This window comes from Rhinatrema bivittatum, chromosome 18 (assembly GCF_901001135.1).
Source record: "Rhinatrema bivittatum chromosome 18, aRhiBiv1.1, whole genome shotgun sequence".
Taxonomy (NCBI): Eukaryota; Metazoa; Chordata; class Amphibia; order Gymnophiona; family Rhinatrematidae; genus Rhinatrema; species Rhinatrema bivittatum.
In genome coordinates, this window is record NC_042632.1 from 3,094,198 (window position 1) to 3,120,039 (window position 25,842).

Sequence of the window (25,842 nt, forward strand, 5' to 3'; positions counted from 1 at the left end):
CCTCAGCCTAGAAAAAAAGACAACCGTACCTTCTCGCTCTTCTAGATCTCTCTGCGGCTTTTGATACAGTGAACCACTCAATTCTATTAGATCGCCTCTCAGACATTGGTATCTCTGGTATGGCACACAGATGGTTCAAGTCATTCCTGAATAACAGATGCTCAACTGTCAAAATTAACAACAAAGAATCCCACTCCGTCTGGGGACTGGGTGTCCCACAAGGTTCATCTCTCTCTTCAACCCTCTTCAACATTTACCTTCTTCCCCTCTGCCAGCTTCTTACCAATCTTAAGCTAACCCACTACATCTACGCTGACGACGTGCAGGTAGTCATCCCCATCAAGGACTCCCTAACTAAAACCCTCAATATCTGGAACAATTGCCTCCAAGCAATCAACAACCTACTCACTAGCCTTAACCTAGTCCTTAACACCAATAAGACGGAGATTCTTATTATCTCCCAAGACGACGACAATGGTCTAACCAACATACCAATCACTTCCCAATTGAATTTCTCCCCGCATGTCAGAGACCTGGGCGTAATTCTGGATAATCAGTTTAACCTAAAAAAATTCGTCAACAATACAACAAAGGACTGTTTCTTCAAATTACAGGTTCTGAAAAAGCTAAGACCCCTCCTCCACTTCCATGACTACAGCGATCATTTTTTCAAAACTCGACTACTTGTAACTCTCTCCTCCTAGGTCTCCCAGCAAATACAATCAGACCTCTGCAGATGGTCCAGAACTCTGCCGCGAGGATCCTGACCAACACCAACAGAAGAGAGCACATCACGCCCATACTTCGCGACTTACATTGGCTACCAATTAAATTTAGAATTCTTTACAAAGTCCTTATGATAATTCACAAAGCCACGCACAATCTTAATACCTCTTGATCTTATCTTACCTCTTCGTTTCCACAAATCCTTCAGACCTGTAAGATCTGCCTACAAAGGCTCTCTCTACACGCCCCCCCCCCCCCCAATCAAGACCGCCCTAAGGAAACATGCCCTATCCACTGCTGGTCCCTCTCAATGGAGCTCTCTTCCCCCAGATCTCCGGCTAGAATCATGCCCACTAACTTTAAAAAAAAAAACTTGGTTTTTCAAGCAAGCCTTTCCTCATCCAGATGATCCCCTCCCCCCCCCCCCCCCCCCCCCCCCCCCGGAAATCAAGAAGTTCCACCCCGGAACACTAATTGATACTGTTTCACACTCACAAGGAAGTAAGAACATAAGAAATTACCATGCTGGGTCAGACCAAGGGTCCATCAAGTCCAGCATCCTGTTTCCAACAGAGGCCAAAACCAGGCCACAAAGAACCTGGCAATTACCCAAACACTAAGAAGATCCCATGCTACTGATGCAATTAATAGCAGTGGCTATTCCCTAAGTAAACTTGATTAATAGCCGTTAATGGACTTCTCCTCCAAGAACTTATCCAAACCTTTTTTGAACCCAGCTACACTAACTGCACTAACCACATCCTCTGGCAACAAATTCCAGAGCTTTATTGTGCGTTGAGTGAAAAATAATTTTCTCCGCTTAGTCTTAAATTTGCTACTTGCTAACTTCATGGAATGCCCCCTAGTCCTTCTATTATTCGAAAGTGAAAATAACCGAGTCACATCTACTCGTTCAAGACCTCTCATGATCTTAAAGACCTCTATCATATCCCCCCTCAGCCATCTCTTCTCCAAGCTGAACAGCCCTAACCTCTTCAGCCTTTCCTCATAGGGAAGCTGTTCCATCCCCTTTATCATTTTGGTTGCCCTTCTCTGTACCTTCTCCATCTCAACTATATCTTTTTTGAGATGCGGCGACCAGAATTGTACACAGTATTCAAGGTGTGGTCTCACCATGGAGCGATATAGAGGCATTATGACATTTTCCGTTCTATTAACCATTCCCTTCCTAATAATTCCTAACATTCTATTTGCTTTTTTGACTGCTGCAGCACACTGAGCTGACGATTTTAAAGTATTATCCACTATGATGCCTAGATTTGTTTCCTGGGTGGAAGCTCCTAATATGGAACCTAACATCGTGTAACTACAGCAAGGGTTATTTTTCCCTATATGCAACACCTTGCACTTGTCCACATTAAATTTCATCTGCCATTTGGATGCCCAATCTTCCAGTCTTGCAAGGTCCTCCTGCAATGTATCACAGTCTGCTTGTGATTTAACTACTCTGAATAATTTTGTATCATCTGCAAATTTGATAACCTCACTCGTCGTATTCCTTTCCAGATCATTTATATATATATTGAAAAGCACCAGTCCAAGTACAGATCCCTGAGGCACTCCACTGTTTACCCTTTTCCACTGAGAAAATTGACCATTTAATCCTACTCTCTGTTTCCTGTCTTTTAACCAGCTTGTAATCCACGAAAGGACATCGCCTCCTATCCCATGACTATTTAGTTTTCGTAGAAGCCTCTCATGAGGGACTTTGTCATACGCCTTCTGAAAATCCAAATACACTACATCTACCAGTTCACCTTTATCCACATGTTTATTAACCCCTTCAAAAAAATGAAGCAGATTTGTTAGGCAAGACTTCCCTTGGGTAAATCCATGTTGACTATGTTCCATTAAATCATGTCTTTCTATATGCTTTACAATTTTGTTCTTGAGAATAGTTTCCACTATTTTTCCCGGCACTGAAGTCAGGCTCACTGGTCTATAGTTACCTGGATCACCCCTGGAGCCTTTTTTAAATATTGGGGTTACATTGGCCACCCTCCAGTCTTCAGGTACAATGGATGATTTTAATGATAGGTTACAAATTTTAACTAATAGATCATAAATTTCATTTTTTAGTTCCTTCAGGACCCTAGGATGCATACCATCTGGTCCAGGTGATTTGCTACTCTTTAGTTTGTCAATCTGGCCTACTACATCTTCCAGGTTCACAGTGATTTCGTTCTGACTCATCACCCCTGAAAACCATCTCCGGAACTGGTATCTCCCCAACATCCTCATTTGTAAACACGGAGACAAAGAATTCATTTAGTCTTTCTGCAATGGCCTTATCTTCCCTAAGAGCCCCTTTAAACCCCTCTGTCATCTAATGGTCCAACCGACTCCCTCACAGGTTTCTTGCTTTGGATATATTTTAAAAAGTTTTTTATTATGAGTTTTTGCCTCTGTGGCCAATTTCATTTAAAATTCTCTCTTCGCCTGTCTTATCATTGTTTTACACTTAGCTTGACAATGCTTATGTTTTATCCTATTTTCTTCAGATGGATCCTTCTTCCAGTTTATGAAGGATGGTTTTTTGGCTAAAATAGCCTCTTTCACCTCACCTTTTAACCATGACTGTAATCTGTTTTCCTTCCTTCCACCTTGCTTAATGTGCGGAATACATATGGTCTGCGCCTCTAGGATTGTATTTTTAAACAATGTCCATGCCTGTTGAACACTTTTAACCTTTGCAGCTGCACCTTTCAGTTTTTTTTCTAACTATTTTTCTCATTTTATCAAAGTTTCCCTTTTTAAAATTTAGTGTTAGATAATTGCGATATAATTTGTACCCTGATATAGCACTGTCCCATTGGTTAACCTCCTTCCACCAAGTTTCTGTGATGCCAATTATGTCAATCTCATCATTTGCTGCTATACACTCTAACTCTCCCATCTTACTACTTAGATTTCTGGCATTGGCTTACAGACATTTCAAAGTACGTGCTCCCTCTCTTCTAGGTAATTCGTGCTCCATTCTCGCCTGGAATGGACTCTGCCATCTGGCTTGGTCTTGACTGAACATACTTTCTGACTTCCTTAATGGCTTATTACCATCGTATATTTATTCTCATTGCTTTAGTATATAATTTGATCTTACTATCTGATTATCTCATAGGCTTTTATCATTGCGTCTTTATTATCATATGTTTTCTCTTGATTTGATATTGTTTAAGAGTCATTCTAATCCTCACGTGGCCCACACTTTTCCAGTTGTCATTATTTACCTTTGTTTTTGATCCCTTATTCCCAGTTCCATGTCACCCTGTTCTATGTAATGCTATTTGCATGTAATGCTATGTAATAGCTATGTAATGCTATTTTGTGTTTTTCACTGTAAACCGATATGATATGTAAATTTTCTACATGAATGTCTGTATATAAAAGTCCAAAATAAATAAATAGTAAATTCAATCATTGTCTCTCTGATATAGCCACTTGGCTTTGGTCCTCTAAACTTCAAGTTAATCTTGAAAAATCTGAGGCCATTTGGTTCACTAGAAATAGTTTTCTTGGACTGACTTACTCCTATCATGGTTGGAACTCCAGTACCTCTGAAGAATACAGTTACTTATTTAAGGGTTCAACTAGTTTCTTCACTCATATTTTCTTCATATGTTTCTACTCTAGTTCGGCATTCCTACTTTTTCTTAAGTTTCATCAGAAGACTCAGACCATTTTTCGATTATTAATGATTTGAAGACGCTCATCTATTACACCGGGGAGCACAGTCGTTGAATTAGATCTGACACTTGTTTTTGACTAACTTTTGACATCTGAATCCAAAAATGACCTGTTTTTCTCTATCACGTCAACTTTTTAAGGTACAGGATACCCTCCCTTTGTCCCAAAAATCATACAAAATGTACATACAAAGGAAATAAAAAATTATGTGAGTATACTGTTTATTTAGTTATTTATTGTTATTTATTTAGCTATATATTGTTACTGTAAGTCAAATTGTGTACAAGCAGTAAAGTTCTGCTACCAAACATGAAGGTAAAAATTTACGCTTATAGCTTTTCCGCAGTGTTCAATCTGTGGACAGTCTCACCTGATGCTCCAACAATAGTCAGCCATCATATGTACATCCCATCTACCCTGATACCGTACCCCCATGACCTTCAAATCTTGATGGAATCGTTCACCTTGCTCATCACTGACTGCACCAAGGTTTTTCAGGAAGTCAGCAAGATGGCTATGCAGAAAATGCACCTTGATGCTCATGTTGCAAGGAAGCATTTTGAAGCTCTCCAAGAGTTTCTGGACAATTTTGGTGTAATTCTATGCTCATGTGTATTTCCAAGAAAGTCCTTGACAAGGTTTTTGAATGACAACCAAGTATTCTTTTGGAGTTCTGACATTGTCACGAAGAAATGTTCATCTTTAATGAGCTGCCGAATCTGTGCACTGTCAAACACACCGGCCTTTATCTTTTCAAACGACAGGCTAGAAAATGCCAAAATGCGATACTTGAAAAAGTCTCCTTCAGTTGGCAAAGCTTTAACAAATTTCTTCATGAGTCCCAGTTTTATGTGCAGAGGTGGGAATACAATTACACCAATTCTGACACTTACCACAAAGTGCAAAAAAGTTATCGCAGTTTGTGGTAATATCTATGCGAAGTGCTAAGATAGCGCACTTTGCGATAAACAGCCTATTACCATAAAACACACCCCTTTTCCTATCGCATGCGATATTTAGTGCGTTATGATAAATCCAGGCCTAAGATAGGCTGTAGAAGAAAACTAACTGCAGTTTTGAAATCAGCATGCCTATTTAAGTCTCAAACAGCTGAAAAATCAAACTAAACAGGAATTATGTTAAAAATGGTTCCCCAGTGTTATCTTTTATTCTCAACAGGTTAGACTCTTATAAAGCCATACTACACGGCCTCTCTTCCAACCAAGTTCGCAGACTTCAACAGTACAGAACACAGCAGCAAAAATTATTTTTGGGAAGAAAAAATTTGATCATATCAAATTGATGAACTTCATTGTCTCAATTTCTTACAGGATTCAATTCAAAATTGGCTGTTTAAGTTCCAAAGCTTTTTGCTGGGATACTTTGTCATATTTACCCAATCTTCTTATCCCATACCTGCCTACACACACTCTACTTTCCTTGCAACAAGAGCTATTAGTTCTCCCTTCACCTAAGTTGATATGACTGCAACGCACTAATGAAATCTTGTTTTTCTTATTTGTCTCCCAGTCTTTGGAATTCTTTTCATTTGACATTATGCCTTGAAAAAAACTGTTAAATTTAGAAAGTCCCTTAAAACCTTCCTTTTCACAAAGGCCTTCCAGGATTTTATTTATTTATTTAGCATTTTTCTATACCGACTTTCCAATAACAGAATTACTGATCAATTCGGTTTACATTTTAAACAATAACAACAATGACAAGTAAATGTCTTACAATGAACAGGTCGAATTAACTTGGATTAAGATATATGGGGGTAATAACATAATTAACATGTACGGAGCCTAATATAGGCTAGAGGTTGGGTTTTGATAATAGACTGCCAAAGATCATGTGATTTCTAGAGAAGATCTATATAGTTCTCTAGCGTGTTACCACTGAGGGGATATTGGCAGGGATATTTCGCAGGTTGATGTTATGGGAAGGCTTGGTTGAATAACCAAGTCTTGAGTCTTTTTTTAAATGTAGTGGAGCATTGCACTGATCTGAGCTCTGATGGGAGAGTGTTCCAGAGTTTAGGCCCAGCTGTGGAGAAAGCTCTTTTACTTAATGCTGACTTCATCGGTGGAATTTGAAGGTTGTTTTTGTAGGCTTGTCTCACTGGTCTGGAAGATGTGTGGAGTTGGAGAGGGAATGTGAGCTCGAGTGGTGCCAGGTTGTGTATTGCCTTGTGGGTTACTGAGAGCACTTTGAATAGTATTCTGAATTTGACGGGAAGCCAGTGTAGGCTTTTTAAGATGGGTGAGATGTGGTCTCTTTTGTTGGACTTGGTTAAGATCCTCGCTGCAGCGTTCTGCAGCATCTGTAGCGGTTTTATGGCGTTGGCAGGGAGACCCAGTAGAAGTGAGTTGCAGTAATCTATTTTCGTGAGAATGATTGCTTGTAGAACTAATCTGAAGTCTTTGAAATGTAGGAGTGGTCTCAATCTTTTTAAGACTTGTAATTTGAAGAATCCATCCTTTACGATGTTATTTATGAGTGATCTGTAATTCATTTGATTATCAAGTATAACTCCTAGATTTCTGACTTGTGGGGTTATTGTTAATTGAGTTGACAAGATGGTACTTGGAAGTGTGTAGGTTCCGTTTTGGGAAATGAGGAGATATTCTGTTTTGTTTTGATTAAGGATCAAGTTGAGGCTAGTGAGTAAATTGTTGATGGCTTGTTGGCAAGAGTTCCAGAAGTCCAGAGTTTTTTGGAGAGATTCAGTAATTGGAATCAGTATCTGAACATCGTCTGCATATAAGTAGTGGACGAGATTCAGGTTGATGAGGAGCTGGCAGAGTGGCAGAAGGTAAATATTGAATAAGGTTGGAGAGAGTGATGATCCTTGTGGGACTCCTAAGTTGCAGGTGACTGGTTGAGATTCTTCCTTGTTGACCTTGACCTTATACTGTCTGTTCTGTAGGAACGATTTGAACCAGTTGAGGGCCTCATCTCTGATGCCAATTTCTGCCAGGCGATCTATTAGTGTGTTGTGATTGACCGTGTCAAAAGCTGCTGTTAGATCTAGGAGGATGAGAAGACACGGTTGTCTGTTTTCAAGATTAAGTAATATAGAGTCCGTTAATGAGATTAGAAGGGTTTCGGTGCTTCGAGATTGGCGGAAACCGAACTGCGATGGGGACAGAATGTTGTGGTCGTTTAGGTATTCTGTTAGTTGTTTATTTGCAACTCGTTCCAGGATTTTTGCGATGAATGGTAGATTAGCTATTGGGCGAAAATTGGCTGGGTTTTCAGGAGAAAGATTAGGTTTTTTTATAAGTGGTTTTATGATTGCCATTTTTAGTGTGTCAGGTACAATCCCGTGAGAGAAGGAGCAATTTATGATTTGTGCGATGGGTTTGGATATGGTTTTAGCACAAGAGATGAGGAGATTGGTGGGAATGGTATCCTGAGGGTGAGAAGAAGGTTTGAGCTTTTTTAGGATATTTTCGATCTCTAAGGATGAGGTCGGTTCGAATTCCTTAAGGCTAGCCTTTTGTGATGAGACTGCAGCTCGAGGTATTACTGGCGTAGTGTAATTATTATTGTTATTATTAATGGACTGAGTTAGTAGATTTGGTATCTTGTTTTTGAAGTAGGTTGCCAGTTCTTCTGCTTTGCTTGCTGCTTTATCATCTGGTATGGATGTTGATAGGGGTTTAGTGAGGGATGAGACCAAAGAAAAAAGCGCTCTAGGGTCGAAAATGAAGTGGTGGATTTTTTGTGAGTAAAAGTCTCTTTTTGCTTGGAGGATGGATATTCTGTAATGGTGCATCATGGTTTTGAATGCCGTGATGTTGGCGTATGTTGGGTTTTTACGCCAGTGTTGTTCTTTTTTTCTGAGATCCTGTTTTAATGATTTTAGTTTTGGTGTGTACCAAGGTTTTCTGTTGTCCTTGTTTGCTTGAAGAGCTTTGGTAATAGTTGGGCATGTAGTATCGGCCACTTTTTTGGTAATGTTGTTCCAGGACAATATAGCTGAGTCCGCGTTAGTGAGGTCCAGTTGGTTAAGTTCATCCGATAGGCTGTTGCTGAGAATTTCCTGGCTGCACATTTTCTTGAATTGGATTGTGTTGTTCTGCTTTTCTGGGAGTGTAGGTAGGTTTATCTTTAGTGCTGTGTTGATCAGCTTATGGTCTGACCAGGGAACTGGAAGGCATGTAGGGTGAGAGGAAAGAGTAAGTTCCTGGTTAATGAAAATGAGGTCCAACGTATGACCAGCTTTGTGGGTGGGTTCCTTAATTATTTGTTTGAAACCCATGCAGTTTAGTGTGCTTAGGAGAGTTTCACAGCTGTGAGAATGGGGAGATACATCCACATGGAGGTTGAAGTCCCCCAATAGTATCGCTGGTGTGTCGGAGTTGATGTGTTTTACTATATTTTCAATCAAAGGTGATGGATCAGTTTCAAGGTATCCTGGGGTGGCGTATGTAAGCCCGATTTGAAGGTGAGAGGATTTAAATACGGCATTTTTTATATATGTATTTAAGGTTATTTACTATTACTATTGCATGTATCTGTTTTTTATTTTCATTTTATTTTGTCATTGTTTTAAGATTTTGTACATTAACTTTTATTGTAGTTTTAAGATCCTGAATTTTAATTTGTTCCATTCTCTATCAGCTTTAATCTATGGTATGTTTGTTTTTGATTATGTACTTCACATTGATATACATATGTAAGAAATGCGATTCATCAACATTAATAATTTCTTAGTATCTTTTCTATTGTCACTATACATACAGTTCACACTCTTATAGAGTTTCACCTTTACCAGCTGCCTCCTCTGCAGGTTGAGCCCTTGGCTTCTGGTGGCCAGCAGGACATAGGCAGATTCCCTAGGATGGAGGTGGTACTGAGAGTTCAGGGACACACCAGAATCAGTGTAGACAGCAGGCTAAGGAGAGTCAGGGGCAAGCCAAGTTCGGGGGCAGGCAGCAGGCAAGAATAGTTGGATCCAGGCAAGGGGGTCAAGATCCAGGTGGCAGGCAATCGAGGTCAGGTTCAAGCAAGAAGTCAAGATCCAGAACAAGCAGCTGAGGTGGACATAGACACAGAAGACACTGGATGAGTAGAAGGCAACGTTGGGTAGGCTGGACTGGAATACAAGGCTGGACAAAGCTGGAATCAGGAACCGGCTGGAGACACAGAACACTGTAACAACACACACTGCTAGGCAGGAGACCTGTTGCTGAGGCAAGGTGGGGGAAGGACGGGGAGCCCTTATATAGGGCTGAGGCTGTTGACATCATTAGAGCTCTATGGGCCCTGTAAATGGAATGAGGTCGAGTACATGCGTGCCTAAGGAGGACCAGTTGTGGCAGCATCCCATGCAAGTGAGGGGAGCCTGGCGGCTTCCTGCCGCAAACATGAGGCCCAGCTGTTGGTGGCATTGGAAGTAAGTTCGGCAGCTCGTAGCAAGCCGCAAATCCTACAGTAACCCCCTCCAAAGCCCCTCCCCATTTTCCTGGGCCCAGGTTTTTTGGGGAATCTTTTGTGGAAATCCTTGAGTAATTGTGGAGTATGCAGATTGGTAGCTGGCTTCCAAGAATGTTCCTCAGGTCCATAGTTTTTCCAGGAAACTAGGTATTGTGGTTGATTTCGGACCTTACATGAATCTAGAATCTCTTGTACCGCAAACTGGGTATGTTCTTTAGAGGTCACTTCAGTGGTCTGGAGGGGTGGGCAGCCTGGCCAAGAAAGACTGGCTTGTTTTAATAAGGCGATGTGGAATACATTGTGAATCTCAAAGATGGTGGTAGTCCAAGCTTGTATGACTCAGGACCCATTTGTCAGTCGATAGGAAAGTGTCCTATGAATTGCGGAGCGAACTTCATAGAGAGCATGTTGAGTCTCAGGTTCTTGGTGCTAAGCTAGACTAAGATTCCAGGGCATGGCTGCGGTACAGAATGATGATTCCTATTGGCTTTTTCTTTAGAACATTTTGCTGCTTTGTTCAGAAGATGATGGGTCTTTTGCCAGAGTTCTTGAAGCTCCTCTCTCATCAGGTTGGGTGTTGGATAATTGTCAATGATAGGAACTGGTCAGGGTACACAAGGATGTCACCCAAAGACGATATAAAAGGGTGATGATCCTGTGGAGCTACTTACATGTTTGTTATGGGCAAACTCAGCCCTTGGAAGGAGAGAGGCTTTGATTCACCTGTTTGGTTTGAGGGTGATGAGCGGAAGTGAAAAACCAATGTAATTCTAAACTTTCTGTATAGGCCTTTCCAATATCAGGCTATGAACTGAACCCCTCTGTCAGAGAAGATGTGAAGTGGTAGCGCAGATGGTAAGATGTGTTGCACAAAGAGTTGAGCTAATTCAGGTGCAGATGGGAGTCCGGGAAGAGGAATGAAATGTGCCATCTTTGAGAATCTATCCATAACCACCCATATTTATTTATTATTTATTTAAATTCTTTTAATATACCGATGCTCAAGACCAGGTCTTATCGTACCGGTTTACAATGAACTAGGGGGAAAAAACCAGTTAACAATAGAAGCAGGAAATTACATTATAACAGGGAATGTGGAACTTGGTAGTTAGAGGAAAGGATAGGTTAAACAATTTCTAACAGGAGAACAAAGCAAATAAGCAGAAACGTAAGTGCTTACGTGGTAAGCATTATATACCAAAATTACATCGTGTGTAATAGGCAAGTTATATTAAAGTGCGGTTGTCCGAGAAACAAAGCGCTGCCACGATGGAAGTGGTCACAGCCAAAATCTATGGCCACATGGGTCCAGGGTTCTGTGGGGGCTGGCAGTGGCTGTAACAACTCCTGCGGTCATGCTCTGATACTCTTATGTATGATACATACGAGCAGGACCCTACGTAATGCTGAATGTCAGTCTTCATCTGAGGCCACTAGTTGTATCGCATGATTAGTTCCAATGTCTGGGTGACACCAGGATGACCCGATAGATGGGTGTCATATGTCCATTCAAGAACTTTTTGAAGTATGCGTTGGCGCACCACCATCTTGCAGGGAGGGACTGTGAAAGTGGTAGCAACCACAATCTTGGCTGGGTCAATAATGTGCTGTGTGGGTTCCAGAGTCCCCTCAGTATCAAATGACTAGGAGAGAGCATCAGCTTTCTTGTCAGCGAGCTGGTACTGTAACTCGAAGTTAAACCAATTAAAAAACAAAGACCAGCGGGCTTCCCTGGGATTTAACCTCTGAGCTTGGGCCAAATGTTCAAGGTTTTTGGGATCTGTATAAATCAGGGGTCAGGAACCTTTTTGGCTGAGAGAGCCATAAACGCCACATATTTTAAAATGTAATTCCATGAGAGCCATACAATATGTTTAAAACTAAATACAAGTAAATGTGTGCATTTTATGTAAGATCACACTTTTAAAGTACAATAAGTCTCTGAAAATATTACACCAGGCCTTAAGACACCAATACATCTCCTATTAGGAAAACGGACCAAGTCAGGCTGCTATAGAGTCCTACACAGAAACTACACGCCAGCAGAAAACCTCACCTGAATCACATGCTGTCCCTCACCTAACATAGAATAAAGAGACCAAAACACATAACAAGAAGCATGCAGAAAAAACTGAATTGGAAACTGCAACAAGCCAGAGTCTCTGTATGCAGTGTAACAAAGGAAAAAAGAAACCACCCATCCTTATAAAACAAATCAAGAAATATAAAATCATCAGCAGTAAAACTGTACTAACAAAAAGAACATATTTTGAAACAGCTGATGAGTGGAATATCCAATAATTAAAAACTCATATAAAACATTTCCAGATACCAACAAAATATTTCAAAATAGCAGACACAAAGACCCAGTAATGAAAAATAATAAGGATACAAAATTTTTTTTTGCTTCATACCTGGGAACGTTTGATATCCAGGTGTCCTGAGATTGTTCTGAATTAGCAGGAGGGAGGGGTGGTTTGCTTGGAACTTTCTCCTCTCTGTCACATACCAGCGCTCTCTCTCACACTGGCTCTCAATTACACACCTATACAAACATGCTCTCAGTACTCACATATACACATGTTTTTTCTCTCTCACTTATATAGGCTCTTAATTACACATTTACACACATGCTGTCTATCTTTTCACGCTTACACACACACACAGGCTTTCAATCACATAAATACATGCTGTCTTTTTCTCTCACACACAGACTCTCATTCACATGCTTACAAACATGTCCTCTCTTTCTCTCATTTACACACAGGCTCTCAATCACATACTCACATGCTCCCTCACCTAAATCAGCTCTCAATCACACACAGACACACATAGTCTCTCTCTCTCATTTAAACACAGGCTCTCAATCACATACTCACATGCTCCATCACCTAAACCAGCTCTCAATCGCACACAGACACACATGATCTCTCTCTTACTTAAAAAACAAAGCGGTAGCCGATCCAGTGAGCTGTATAACAGTGACGACAATAGGAATCGGATGATGACAAGCCCTTTATTAAAATGCCCATTTATTAAAATGGGCATTTTAATAAAGGGCTTGTCATCATCCGATTCCTATTGTCGTCACTCTCTCTTACTTATACACACAGGCTCTTAATCATACATACACATGATTTCTCTCACACAAAAAGGATCTCAATCATACACACATACTCTTTCACACAAACAGGTTTTCAATTACAAACTTACACATACAGGTTCCCAATGGTAAACTTACATTCATGCTCTCTCTCTCTCACAGGCAGGCTCTCAATCACAGACATACTCGCTTTCACATGTACAGGCTCTCAATCATTCACATACATGCAATCTCTCACTCACACACACACACAGGCCCCCCCCCCCCCCCCCCCGCGGCCCGGAAGAGGAAGTGGAGCGTATCGGGTGCGTGCGCGGCAAGAAGAGGCCATACTAGTGCGCTCGGCATCGGCCCAAAGAAAAGAAGACTGCAGCGCGGCTCGGAGGAAAATGAAGAGGTTCAGCTGCGGCCGATGGGACTCCGCTTCCGCGAGGGCTGAAAATGAAGAGGTTAGCGTTGGGAGGAGGCTGCTGCTGCCGCGAGTTCCCAGGGTGGGGAAGAGAGAGAGTGAATGAGCGAGCAAGCATGTGTGTTTGCTCGCTCATTCACTCTCTCTCTCCCCCACCCCCACCCCGGGAACTCGCGGCAGCAGCAGCCTCCTCCCAACGCTAACCTCTTCATTTTCAGCCCTCGCGGAGGCGGAGTCCCATCGGCCGCGGCTGAACCTCTTCATTTTCCTCCGAGCCGCGCTGCAGTCTTCTTTTCTTCGGGCCGATGCCGAGCGCACTAGCGTGGCCTCTTCTTGCTGCGCACGCACCCGATACGCTCCACTTCCTCTTCCGGGCCGCGGGGGGGGGGGGGGGGGGGGCGGGAAGAAGAGAGCACGCCAGTGCCGCTGACTCCAGCTGTCCTGCCGCGTTCCGCCTGGCATTTTAAGCCCGGGCGGAGGAGGACCGGGGAGCAGCTGGGTCAGCGGGAAAGTGTGGCGACTGTCTGCGAGCCAGATGCAGCCCTCAAAAGAGCCATATCTGGCTCGCGAGCCATGGGTTCCCGACCCCTGGTATAAATGATTAATGGGTGCCTAGCCCCTTCTAGCAGATGTTGCCATTCCTCTAAGGCTAGCTTGTCCACTAGCAACTCATGATCATCAATGGTATAGTTTTTTTCTGCTAGAGAGAATTTCTTTGAAAAATAGCAGGTCATGAGAGTACTATGAGAGTTATGCTGTAAGAGGACAGTGCTTACCCCGAGGGTAGAGGCATCTACTTCCAGATGAATGGTTTAGACTGATCTAGATGATGTAAGCATATATACAATGTGAACTCCTCCTTCAGCTGCTTGAAGGCCTGAACAGCATCCAAGGTCCAATTATTGGTGTCTGAACCTTTTCTCGTGAGGCTCTGAGTGGAGCTGCTAGGGTGGAGAACCAAGGGATAAATTGCCTGTATTAGTTTGTGAAGCCCAGAAAGTGTTGTAACGCCTTGAGGCCTACAGGCTGAGACCACTCCATTATGGCCTTTAGTTTCTTTGGGTACATCCGAAGGCCTTGGCATAAAACAGTATATCCCAGAAAGGGGAGTTCTTCTTGTCTGAAGATACACGCTGCTCCTAAGGTTTTGGCTGGTAGACCATAAATGCTTTGTTTGGTAGTTGACACATATATATTTTGCATCTATGTCTTTTGCTATATTTTCTTTCACCTCAGATTTCGCTTATTTGTTCTATTTTATTTTCTTACATTGCTAAGAATATTTTGTTAATGCTTCTTACAATAATGTATCGCTCCATGGTGAGACCGCACCTTGAATATTGTGTACAATTCTGGTCGCCCAACAACCGCGGGCCGAATTCAGTTTTTTGGGTTTTTTTAAACTTTTTTTACTCTTCGGGACCTCTGACTTAATATCGCTATGATATTAAGTCGGAGGGTGCACAGAAAAGCAATTTTTACTGCTTTTCTGTGCACTTTCCCGGTGCCGGAAGAAATTAGCGCCGACCTTTGGGTCGGCGCTAATTTCTTAAAGGAAAATGTGCGGCTTGGCTGCACATTTTACTTTCTGTATCCCGCGCGCATACCTAATAGGGCCATCAACATGCATTTGCATGTTGAGGGCGCTATTAGGTGCCACGGGTTGGACGCGCGTTTTCCTCCCCTTACTGAATAAGGGATAAGGGAAAACGCGCGTCCAATAGCAGGCTAACAGTGTGCTCCGTCGGTGCGCACTGTACTGTATCGGCCTGTTAGATATAATAGATAGGAAAGTTCTTATAGTTTCATTTATCTCAACCCAAGATGTAACAAATGTAATGCGAAATTACTTTAAGAAATTTCCTGCAAGCTTTTGCGATCAAGAAATTAGGCTATATCCTGATATGGCTCCAATTACTCTGTATCGTAGAAAAGAATTTATATCACTTCGACAAGAAGCCATCTCTTTGGGTTTTACATTTTCCTTACGATATCCTTGTAAATGTATTATAAAGAAAGGGGAAGAAACCTATGTGTTTTTTCAAACTGATCAAATGCGGCAGTTTATTGAATCCCGAAAGCCTGTAACATCATCTCCCATAGCTTAAGAGGATGCAGGGCAAATTAAAGTGTCACTGTGGTCTATGTAAAGCCCATTCCTTTATAATTTCTGTACACTCCTGAAAATATTTCCTGTTTGCCTTCATCTTTGGGTTTCTTTTGAACTGATTTATTTTGAATATCCTTCATTACTATTGCAAGGGGTTATGGATAAATTTGTTTTCTCTATTATAAAATTGTAATACTGAAAAACTGTATTATAATGTTAAAATGTTACCTTGGAAGGATTATCAAATGTAAATCGTTTTGATGTAAGGGCTCCGCCCAAAGTTTTATTATATGTTACCTAGTTCAATATATTATCTGTTTTATGTAAGGGCCTCGCTCAAGGGTCTTGCCCATTGGTTTTGTGTTCACTGTAAACCGATGCGATGTGCGAACGGCCATCGGTATAAAAGAAACGTTAAATAAATAAATAAATGTAAAATTGGAAAATTAAAAATTAAAATTAAAAAAAACAATAATGTAATGCTAGGGAAGGAGGTGTTTTACCTTGTATCAGAGATACAATTATTTATTTTATTTTTATTTATTTACGGGCCAATTCAGTAAAGTCCGCAGGAGAGCCGCTCTCCCGGCGCGCACACAGCTCTCGCCTGTGCGCGCAATACAGTATTTAAATTAGGTGGTGCGGTAGAAACGGGCAAAAGGAGACGCTAGGGACACTAGCACGTCCCTAGCACCTCCTTTGGACCTGGAGCGGCGGCTGTCACTGGGTTTGACAGCCAACGCTCCATTTTGCCGGTGTCAGTTCTCGAGCCCGCTGACAGCCATGGGCTCGGAAACCGGACGCCGGCAAAATTGAGCATCCGGTTTTCGGCCCAACAGCCGCCGGCCCATTTTACATTTTTTTCTTTCTTTTTTTTTTTTTTTAACTTTTTTTTACTCTTCGGGACCTCCGACTTAATATCGCCATGATATTATTATTATTATTATTATTATTATTTTTAATTTTTATATACCGAAGTTCTTGTGGGAATTACAAATCACTCCGGTTTACATAAAACGATGAACTGCCCAACAGCGGAAGGGGGCTTTACATATAACTGTAGAACATAAGGAACAATAAAACCGGATGTCAATTTAACATAGTAATAATAAATATAATATAATATGTACATACAATTTAACTATTTAACGTAGTGGTGATGACCTGTCAAATCTACCATATAGATACAATAAGAATAATATAGTGAACTTATGGACTCAAAAATTGATTGTGCAGTTGTGGAGTCCTGATAGTAGGAATTGGTGAGGTGTCAATAATTTAGGGATACCTAGTATTTAGGAAGTCCTCCTGTCTAAGTATCATTGAGAATCTGGGAAGGCTTGTTGGAAAAGCCAGGTCTTCAGTCTTTTTTTGAACTCTTGATGACTGGGTTCTAGTCTTAGATCTGGGGGGAGCGCGTTCCACTGGTGGGGTCCTGCTGAAGATAATGCTCGTTTGCTCAATGCTGATTTTACTTGTGGGACATGCAGTGTTCCTTTGTATGCGCTTCTAATTGGTCTAGAAGATGTATGCGGTTGAAGTTGAGTGCTTAGCATGATAGGAGCCAGATTGTATATTGTTTTGTGTACTATTGTGAGTATCTTATAGAGTATCCTATGTTTGATGGGAAGCCAATGTAAGTTACGAAGGATTGGGGTGATATGGTCTTTTTTGTTAGAACTTGTGAGGATTCTAGCAGCGGAATTCTGTACCATCTGTAATGGTTTGATGGTGTTGAAGGGTAGACCTAGCAGAAGGGAGTTGCAATAGTCGAGCTTTGATAGTATGATGGTTGCAGTACGAGCCTGAAGTCCGAGAAGTAGAGGAGGGGTTATTATTATTATTATTATTAAGTCGAAGGGTGCACAGAAAAGCAGTTTTTACTGCTTTTCTGTGCACTTTCCCAGTGCCGGCAGAAACTAGCGCCTACCTTTGGGTAGGCGCTAATTTCTGAAAGTAAAATGTACGGCTTGGCTGCACATTTTACTTACTGTATCGCACGGGCATACCTAATAGGGCCCTCAACATGCATTTGTATGTTGAGGGTGCTATTAGGTGCCGCGGGTTGGACGCGCATTTTCCTCCCCTTACTGAATAAGGGGTAAGGGAAAACGCGCATCCAAGGGCAGGTTAACAGTGCGCTCCGTCGGAATGCACTGTACTGTATCGGCCTGCATGAGATGTGATTTATTAGAGATGTGCAACATTTCTGTGTTTCGTAAAATGGATACAGGATTGTAGTGTTGGATATTTTCTGATATTTGTGTTATGTTCTTTGTACTGTAAAATTACAATTTACAAAAAAAGAACAGGATGTTGGCTTGACTGATCTTTGGACTGACTCAGTATGACAAATCTTATGTTCTAACTGAACGTGGTGAAACAGGTGATTTAGTGGCATGGCTCAGGGATTGGTCCTGGGGCCCACATTGCTTTGTGAGTGATATTGTGGAAGGGTTACAAAGAAAAGTTTCTTTTTGCGGATGATGCTAAAATATGCAAAAGAGTTGGCACGCCTGAGTGAGTAGGCAGGATGCTTGAGGTGAGGTCGAAAGCTTGGCAGTTAAGATTCACCAAAGCCTCTTTTCCTAGCGTGTAGCAGATGGACTCAGAACCAATGGGTATAGTGTACTCGTGCTAGCAATTGGAGACGGATCAGATTTCAATCTGACGTCAGCCCCTAGTACATATACCCCTACAGGAAGTGCAGATCCTCAGTATTTTCCGTCTCCATAGCAGTTAGGAGCTATCTGCACGCTCTCAGAGCGTTGAAACAAAATTTAAAGAAGAAAACCTACGGAAGACGAGCCCCGCTCTCCTGCGGTGACACCCTCGGGTCCCTCCCCCAGTTGAGATTCCCGAGGTGATTTCCGTGATCCCTCAGGAGGTGAGCCTCGGTCCAGCGGCCGAATCGCGGTGGGACCTAGCCCCCGAAGGATCGGGCGCAGCGTAGAGGCAGCCTCGGTCCAGTGGCCGAATCGTGGCGGGACCTAGCCCCCAAAGGATCGGGCGAGGCGTAGAGGCAGCGGGTGCACCCTCAAGCGTGGCAGTGAAGGTAGTTGCTCGCTCCCCCCGTAGCCGGAGACCACCCGGGACGAGACCGGGAAGCGCCGAAGACAAGGTAAGGTAGAAATCTTTACCTGCTCCGGTCTCCGAGGATTGAGGAGGAGCGCAGGCCATCGGCCGAAGCCAGCGCCACCGGGTTCATCCGTCCTAGCAGGGCCAGACCCCGGCATTTCCAAGGGTCTACCCTCGTGGAGACCCTCCGAGGTAGTCGCCATCTTGCCCGCGTGGTCGCCGTCGCCATCTTGGCTTTATCCTCGCCGCTTGCATCGCCGCCCGGCCGAGCGCACAAAACTTACCTGTGTGCATAAAACTACTTGTGCGCTTAAATTATACGCACGGAGCCCTCGGGCGCATAAGCGGCGCGCACAGTGCACTCGGGCGCATAAGCGGCGCACACAAGTCCCGGCTGCACGGACTACGCGCGTCCAGCTAACCGCACGCACTTCCTGGGGTAGGCGCACAAATCCGAAGCATGCGACCAGGCGCACCGGAGCATATAAAATGTACGCGCAGGCAACCCTGGCTCCTCCGGAAACAGAAGTAAAATCTCTAGGCCTCTGCCCAGCATACCGTATCAGGGCCGCCCAGCTTCAGGAGCCCAACGCCCTAGGTACCCAGTGTGAGGAGGCCCTGGGGGGATTCAAAGACCAGTCCCGCCCAGGGCCGAGCACTAGCTCTTCAGGGGGCTCTCTGGAGCTAGGTTCTCCCAGGGAACCAGAGCCACTCATTGTGGATCCATCGTCTATCTCAGGGGTGGAACCCCTAGAAGAAGGAGAACTCCCCCCGGGGACAGACCCCCCCCGAACCATGAGACGGTTCTTCACAAGGGAGGAGCTCCCGGATCTGGTCTCCCAATGCCTAGCGGAACTGGCGATTCCTGATTCAGAAACCCAGGGGGATCCCGAGGAGATCCCATTTCTGGAAGGCCTTCGACAGACCTCCCGTCATTTCCCGCTCTTGCGAGCCGCGCAACAGCTAATTGACCTGGAATGGACCACCCCAGAGTCTGCCTTTAAAGGGGGGCGGGCCTTGGCCAGCTTGTACCCCCTGGATCCAGCAACCAAAGACGTGCTCGCTTGCCCAAGAGTGGATGCCATGGTCTGCGCAGTCTCCAAGTGCACCACCATTCCGGTAGAGGGAGGAGCAGCACTCAAGGACACGCATGACCGTCAGCTGGAAGCCATTCTTAAGCAGTCATTTGACGTGGCCGCTATGTCTCTTCAGATTGCAGCCTGCTGCACCGTGATGACACGTGCCTGCTTATCCCAGGCCTGGAACGGCACCCCGGGAGATATCCTGGACCCAGCACTATCCTTTCTAAGGGACGCAGCTTCAGACCTCGTACGCACAGCGGCCAGAGGAGTATCATCGGCAGTGGCGGCCAGGAGACAGCTCTGGCTCAGAAGCTGGTCGGCCGACCCATCTTCCAAAACACGCCTCACAAGGATGCCCTTCAAAGGAACCTCCTGTTCGGCAGCGATTTAGAAAAGATGGCGGGCAAATGGGGTGAATTTCCCAGTACCGCGCCTTCCGGAAGACAAGTCAAGGAGAGCCCAGTGACAGCCTTCCAGGGCCTCCAGGGGCAGAAGCTCACAGCGCTTCAACCCATACAGGAGCAGCTACCAGGCGCCCCACCCTTCGGGCAGGAACCAGTCCTTTCGGACTAAGCACTACAAGAGGGGAAACAGCTCGGGCACAGGGCCCGGCCGCCCTCCACAATGAGAATCAGCCGAGCCATCCAAGGGAAGCCATAGGGGGCAGACTGGCCCTATTCTACCAAAGATGGATCGAGATAACTTCGGACAAGTGGGCCCTAGCCATCATTTGGGAAGGGTACTATCTGGACTTCATATGCACCCCCGGACAAGTTTGTGGAGTCCCCCTGCCACGACCCCATCAAAAAGACGGCAGTGGAAGTTACACTAGCCAAGCTACTGGCCCTCGAGGCCATAACTCCGGTACCTCCTCAGGAGATAAACTCTGGTCATTATTCCATATATATTTTCCCCTTTCCCAAGAAAGAGGAAACGTCCCGACCAATCCTGGACCTCAAATCCGTAAACCGATACCTGAAGGTCCCCCGCTTCCGCATGGAAACCCTGAGATCCGTATTAAAGGCAATACAGCCGGGAAAGTTCCTCACGTCCCTGGACCTGTCAGAGGCGTACCTGCACATCCCAATTCATCGGGAACACCAGCGTTACCTACGCTTCAAGATCCTGGGCCATCACTACCAGTTCCGGGCCCTACCCTTCGGGCTAGCCACAGCGCCATGGACGTTCACCAAGATGGTAGTGGTAGTGGCGGCAATACTGCGGAAGGAAGGAGTCCTCGTACATCCTTACTTGGACGACTGGCTGATCAGGGCAAAGTCACCAGAGGAAAGCACCCAATCAACCAACAGAGTCAAGTCTCTACTGGAGAGCCTCGGATGGGTGGTCAACACGAACAAGAGTTCCCTGCAGCCCTCACAATCGTTGGAGTACCTGGGGGTCCACTTCGACACCAAGGAAGACAAAGTCAGCCTGACTCCCGCAAGGAGGTCAAAGCTGTGGAACCGGTTGCCATCCTTGTTGAGCGACTCTCGCCCCATGGCATGGGATTACCTACAGGCCTAGGGCTGATGGCATCCACACTGGAAGTGGTCCCCTGGGCGAGGGCCCACATGAGGCCTCTACAACACTCACTGCTGTCACGTTGCAACCCACGGTCGCACAAATACACCGTACGCTTAGCCCTCCTGGGCACAGTTCAGACCAAACTACGCTGGTGGCTGCAGCCCAGCCACATGAACAGAGGCTCAAGACTGTCATCCCCAACCTGGACTCTGCTAACGACAGACGCCAGTCTACAGGGATGGGGAGCACACTGCGAGGAATTAACCGCCCAAGGGCAGTGGAACGCAGAAGAGGCAGGATGGAACATCAATCGCCTAAGAAGCGCGGGCAGTCAGACTCGCCTGCCTGCGGTTCGCTCAAAGACTCCGAGGCAAAGCGGTCAGAGTGATGTCCGACAACGCCACAACGGTTGCCTACATCAACAGGCAAGGGGGAACCAGAAGCCAACAGGTGTCACTGGAGATAAACCCACTGATGGCATTGGCGGAAGCAAATCTACAGGAGATCTCCACCGCTCACATCGCCGGGAAGGACAACATCACGGCGGACTTCCTCAGCAGAGAAAGTCTAGACCCAGGAGAATGAAGGCTATCTCCCGCAGCCTTCCGGATGATAGTAAACCGGTGGGGAACACCGGAAATGGACCTTCTGGCGAACAGAACCAACACCCAAGTACCCAGATACTTCAGCCGCAAACGGGATCTACAATCCCAAGGGATCGATGCCCTGGTGCAGGCCTGGCCACGGGGGACCTTACTATACGCCTTCCCGCCGTGGCCCCCCTTTTGGGCACAATCATTCACAAGATACAGCTACACAAGGGACTAGTTCTTCTGGTGGCCCCGGATTGGCCAAGAAGACTGTGGTACGCAGACATGAGAAGACTGCTGGCAGGGAACCCTCTACCCCTGCCCCCTCTCAGGGACCTGCTACAACAAGGTCCGATCTTCCACGAGGACCCGGCTCAATTAGGACCCGGCTCAATTCTCTCTTACGGTCTGGCCATTGAGAGGGCTCGCCTGAAGAAGAGCGGATACTCGGGGGCGGTAATAGACACTCTCCTCCGAGCACGCAAGTTCTCCACATTGTTAACATACATAAGGAACTGGAGAATATTTGAGGCCTGGTGAGAAGATCACGACATCAAGACACGTTCACTTAAAGTTCCCGTGATGCTGGAGTTCCTACAGAGCGGACTTCAGAAAGGACTGTCCCTTAATTCCATCAAGGTACAAGTGACAGCACTGGCATGCTTCGGCACCAGGGGTGAGAGCAATAGCATAGCCTCGCACCCAGACGGGTCACGCCCCCCGAAAGGAGCCAAACACATTCGACCACCTCTAAAGTGGCCGGTACCTTTGTGGAATCTCAACTTCGTTCTAAACTTCTTATCGGGAACCACCTTTAGACTCCTCCGAGGCCTGTCACTACGCCAGCTAACCATGAAGATAGTCTTCCTACTGGCAGTTTGTTCAGCGCGTCGCATCTCTGAACTACAAGCACTGTCTTGCCGTGAACCCTCCTTAGGTTCACCCCGGGATCCATCCAGCTGTGCACGGTACCGTCATTCCTTCCCAAAGTGGTCTCCCACTTCCATCGGAACCAGACCATCTCGCTCCCTTCGGCGGGAGTCCTGAAGGATTCGGAAGAAGCCCGTAGTCTGCGTCACCTCAACATTGGCAGAATCCTTTCCAGATACCTGGAAACGTCTTTCACAGCGGGAAAAGACTAGGGGAAGCAGCCTTGCAGGCAACCATAGCCCGCTGGATCAAGGAAGTTATCAAAGCGGCCTACGTAGAAGCAGAGAAACCTCCGCCTCTACAGGTCAAGACCCATTCGACCAGAGCCCAGACAGCATCCTGGGCAGAAACAAGAATGATGTCACCCGTCGAGATTTGCAGGGCGGCGACATGGTCCTCCATCCATACCTTCTCCAGATTCTACCATCTGGATGTTCAGGTCTGGGAGGACACGGCATTTGCAAGGGCAATACTGAGTGGGTCACAGGCAGCCTCCCACCCAGTTCGGAAGTAGCTTTTATACATCCCATTGGTTCTGAGTCTATCTGCTACATGCTAGGAAATGGAGAAATTACTTACCTGATAATTTCGTTTTCCTTAGTGTAGACAGATGGAATCAGCAGCCCGCCCTTGGCTGCCGTCACGCATGGATTTGCAAATGATTCAAGGGTAAGCCTCTTTCGTTTACCCAGGTTTCCACCCTGCCGGGTGTCCACACTTCCGGCTGAGCCTCTGGCGGTCTCCAGCCACACTCAATCAACCAGTTAATCAAGTGATAACGTTTACACAGTTATGAAGTTATCCAAGTTAATCAAATCAATCGGTCAGTCAAACATATATCCACAATGCTTTGCAAGAAAGAATACTGAGGATCTGCACTTCCTGCAGGGGTATATGTACTAGGGGCTGACGTCAGATTGAAATCTGATCCGTCTCCAACTGCTAGCACGAGTACACTATACCCATTGGTTCTGAGTCCATCTGTCTACACTAAGGAAAACGAAATTATCAGGTAAGTAATTTCTCCAGTTTACCCTACCCCCTCCCACTTTCTTCCTTTCCCCTCCCCCAGTTCTATTATCAGTTACACTGTAAAGCCTAGTTGGCTGATTTCATGTTGTATGGAAACGGATGTGATGTTTTCTTAACGAATGTCGGTATATAAAAAAACTTTAAATAAATAAAAAAATGTGCAGAGTTATGCATTTGAAGGTGAATTTTAAGAAATTTGTGCACATAAAGTAGCAGATGTGTATGCAAATAGTGCATTTTCGCACTTGTACTATTTTATAAACCTCGCACATACAATCGCAAGTACTGCTTGTGTAAAATTTGCTTGTGTAAAAAGAAGCAGGTTAGGGGTGGGGCATTCCAGGGCAAGGTCAACATTTGTGTATAAGTTCCATGAGTTGCTATTTTATAATTATCTCTTTATTCAATTTTCCAAAGTTAAGCATAATACAAAAAATGTTATTTCACATAATATAAGAAATCACATGAGACTTTCATAATTCAAAAAATCCAATAACAAACTAAACATACTCAATCAAATTTCTCTCATCTGAACCAATAATATGGGGGGTCCTATATACCTAGGAAATAAAACTAAAGTAAAAACTAATCCTGAGAAGGAGCAATTTCTAATTGGTTCTCTATGACCATTACTTCTGGTGATTTTTGATTCATTCTTAGACTGGTTTTATCCCTTAAGAAATTCTCCAGGTGTGATGGCTCATTGAAAGAGAATTTTTTACCCTGGTAATTGACAAAACATTTTGAAGGAAATTTTAAATAAAATGTGGCTCCAATTTCCAGGCTCTTGTTCTTTAACATAAGGAAATGTCTCCTACGAACCTGCGTAGGTCTAGACTTTTCCGGAAATACATACATTTTTTGGCCACAGAATTGCAAATCCTTGTTCTTAAAGAATTTTCCCAATACAATATCCTTATCCTTCTCCAAAGAGAAGGATACAAATAATGTTGCCCTTCTATTAATAATATCCGTAGATTCTTCTAAGAAGGTTGATATCCCTAGACTTTTCTCTTCTAACTGCCCATTGTTGTTAATAGGGCCAGCTGGGAAATAATACATTTTGGGGTAGATTTTAAAAGAAGCGCGATCAGCCTACTTTTGCTTGCGCATCAGACTCAAGCAAAAGTACGCTGGATTTTAGTAGATACGCGCGGAGCCGCGCGTATCCACTAAAATCCTGGATCGGCGCGCGCAAGGCTATCGATTTCGTATAGCCTGCGCGCGCCGAGCCGCGCTGCCTCCCCCCGTTCCCTCCAAGGCCGCTCCGAAATCGGAGCGGCCTCGGAGGGAACTTTCCTTTGCCCTCCCCTCACCTTACCCTCCCTTCCCCTACCTAACCCACCCACCCGGCCCTGTCTACACCCCCCCCTTACCTTTGTCGGGGGATTTACGCCTCCCGGAGGGAGACGTAAATCCCCGCGCGCCAGCGGGCCTGCTGCGCGCCGGGCCGCGACCTGGGGGCGGGTACGGAGGGCGCGGCCACGCCCCCGGGCCGTAGCCACGCCCCGTACCCGCCCCCAAAACGCTGCCGACACGCCCCCGCAACGCCGCGCGCTCCGGCCCCGCCCCCCGACACGCCCCCCTCCGAGAACCCCGGGACGTACGCGAGTCCCGGGGCTCTGCGCGCGCCGGGAGGCCTATGTAAAATAGGCTTCCCGGCGCGCAGGGCCCTGCTCGCGTAAATCCGCCCGGTTTTGGGCGGATTTACGCGAGCAGGGCTCTGAAAATCCGCCCCTTTAGATACAGATGGTATATCCTTATCTTCATATGCTAAATTTTCTTTTAAAAATTTTACAAACATTTCAATAGGTGATAACAATCTAGTGATTGGAAAATTAACAAATCTTAGATTTTTAATTCTCAATACATTTTCCAAATTTTCTGTTTCAGCATGTAAAGAATTACTATCTAGGATATTCTAGATTTTCACTGCTACTGTTTTTAAGTTGATTCTACTTCATTTAACCTTTTCCCTTGTTCCAGTATAAACAACCTATTAACATTAACTAACGAGGATAAAGAGTTATTAACTTGTACTAAGTTAGAATCTAATTTCATCAAAACCCTCCACAAATCCCCCAGAGTCACATTGGTCGGATCCACAG

General features: G+C 44.9%; 1 protein-coding gene across 3 annotated transcripts in view; it reads left to right on the top strand.

The window, feature by feature from the left end:
* The window catches only part of PFDN1 (prefoldin subunit 1), a 315,909-nt gene that overhangs the window by 50,347 nt on the left and 239,720 nt on the right, over nucleotides 1–25,842 (top strand). The gene's annotated exons all lie outside the window — the stretch shown is intronic.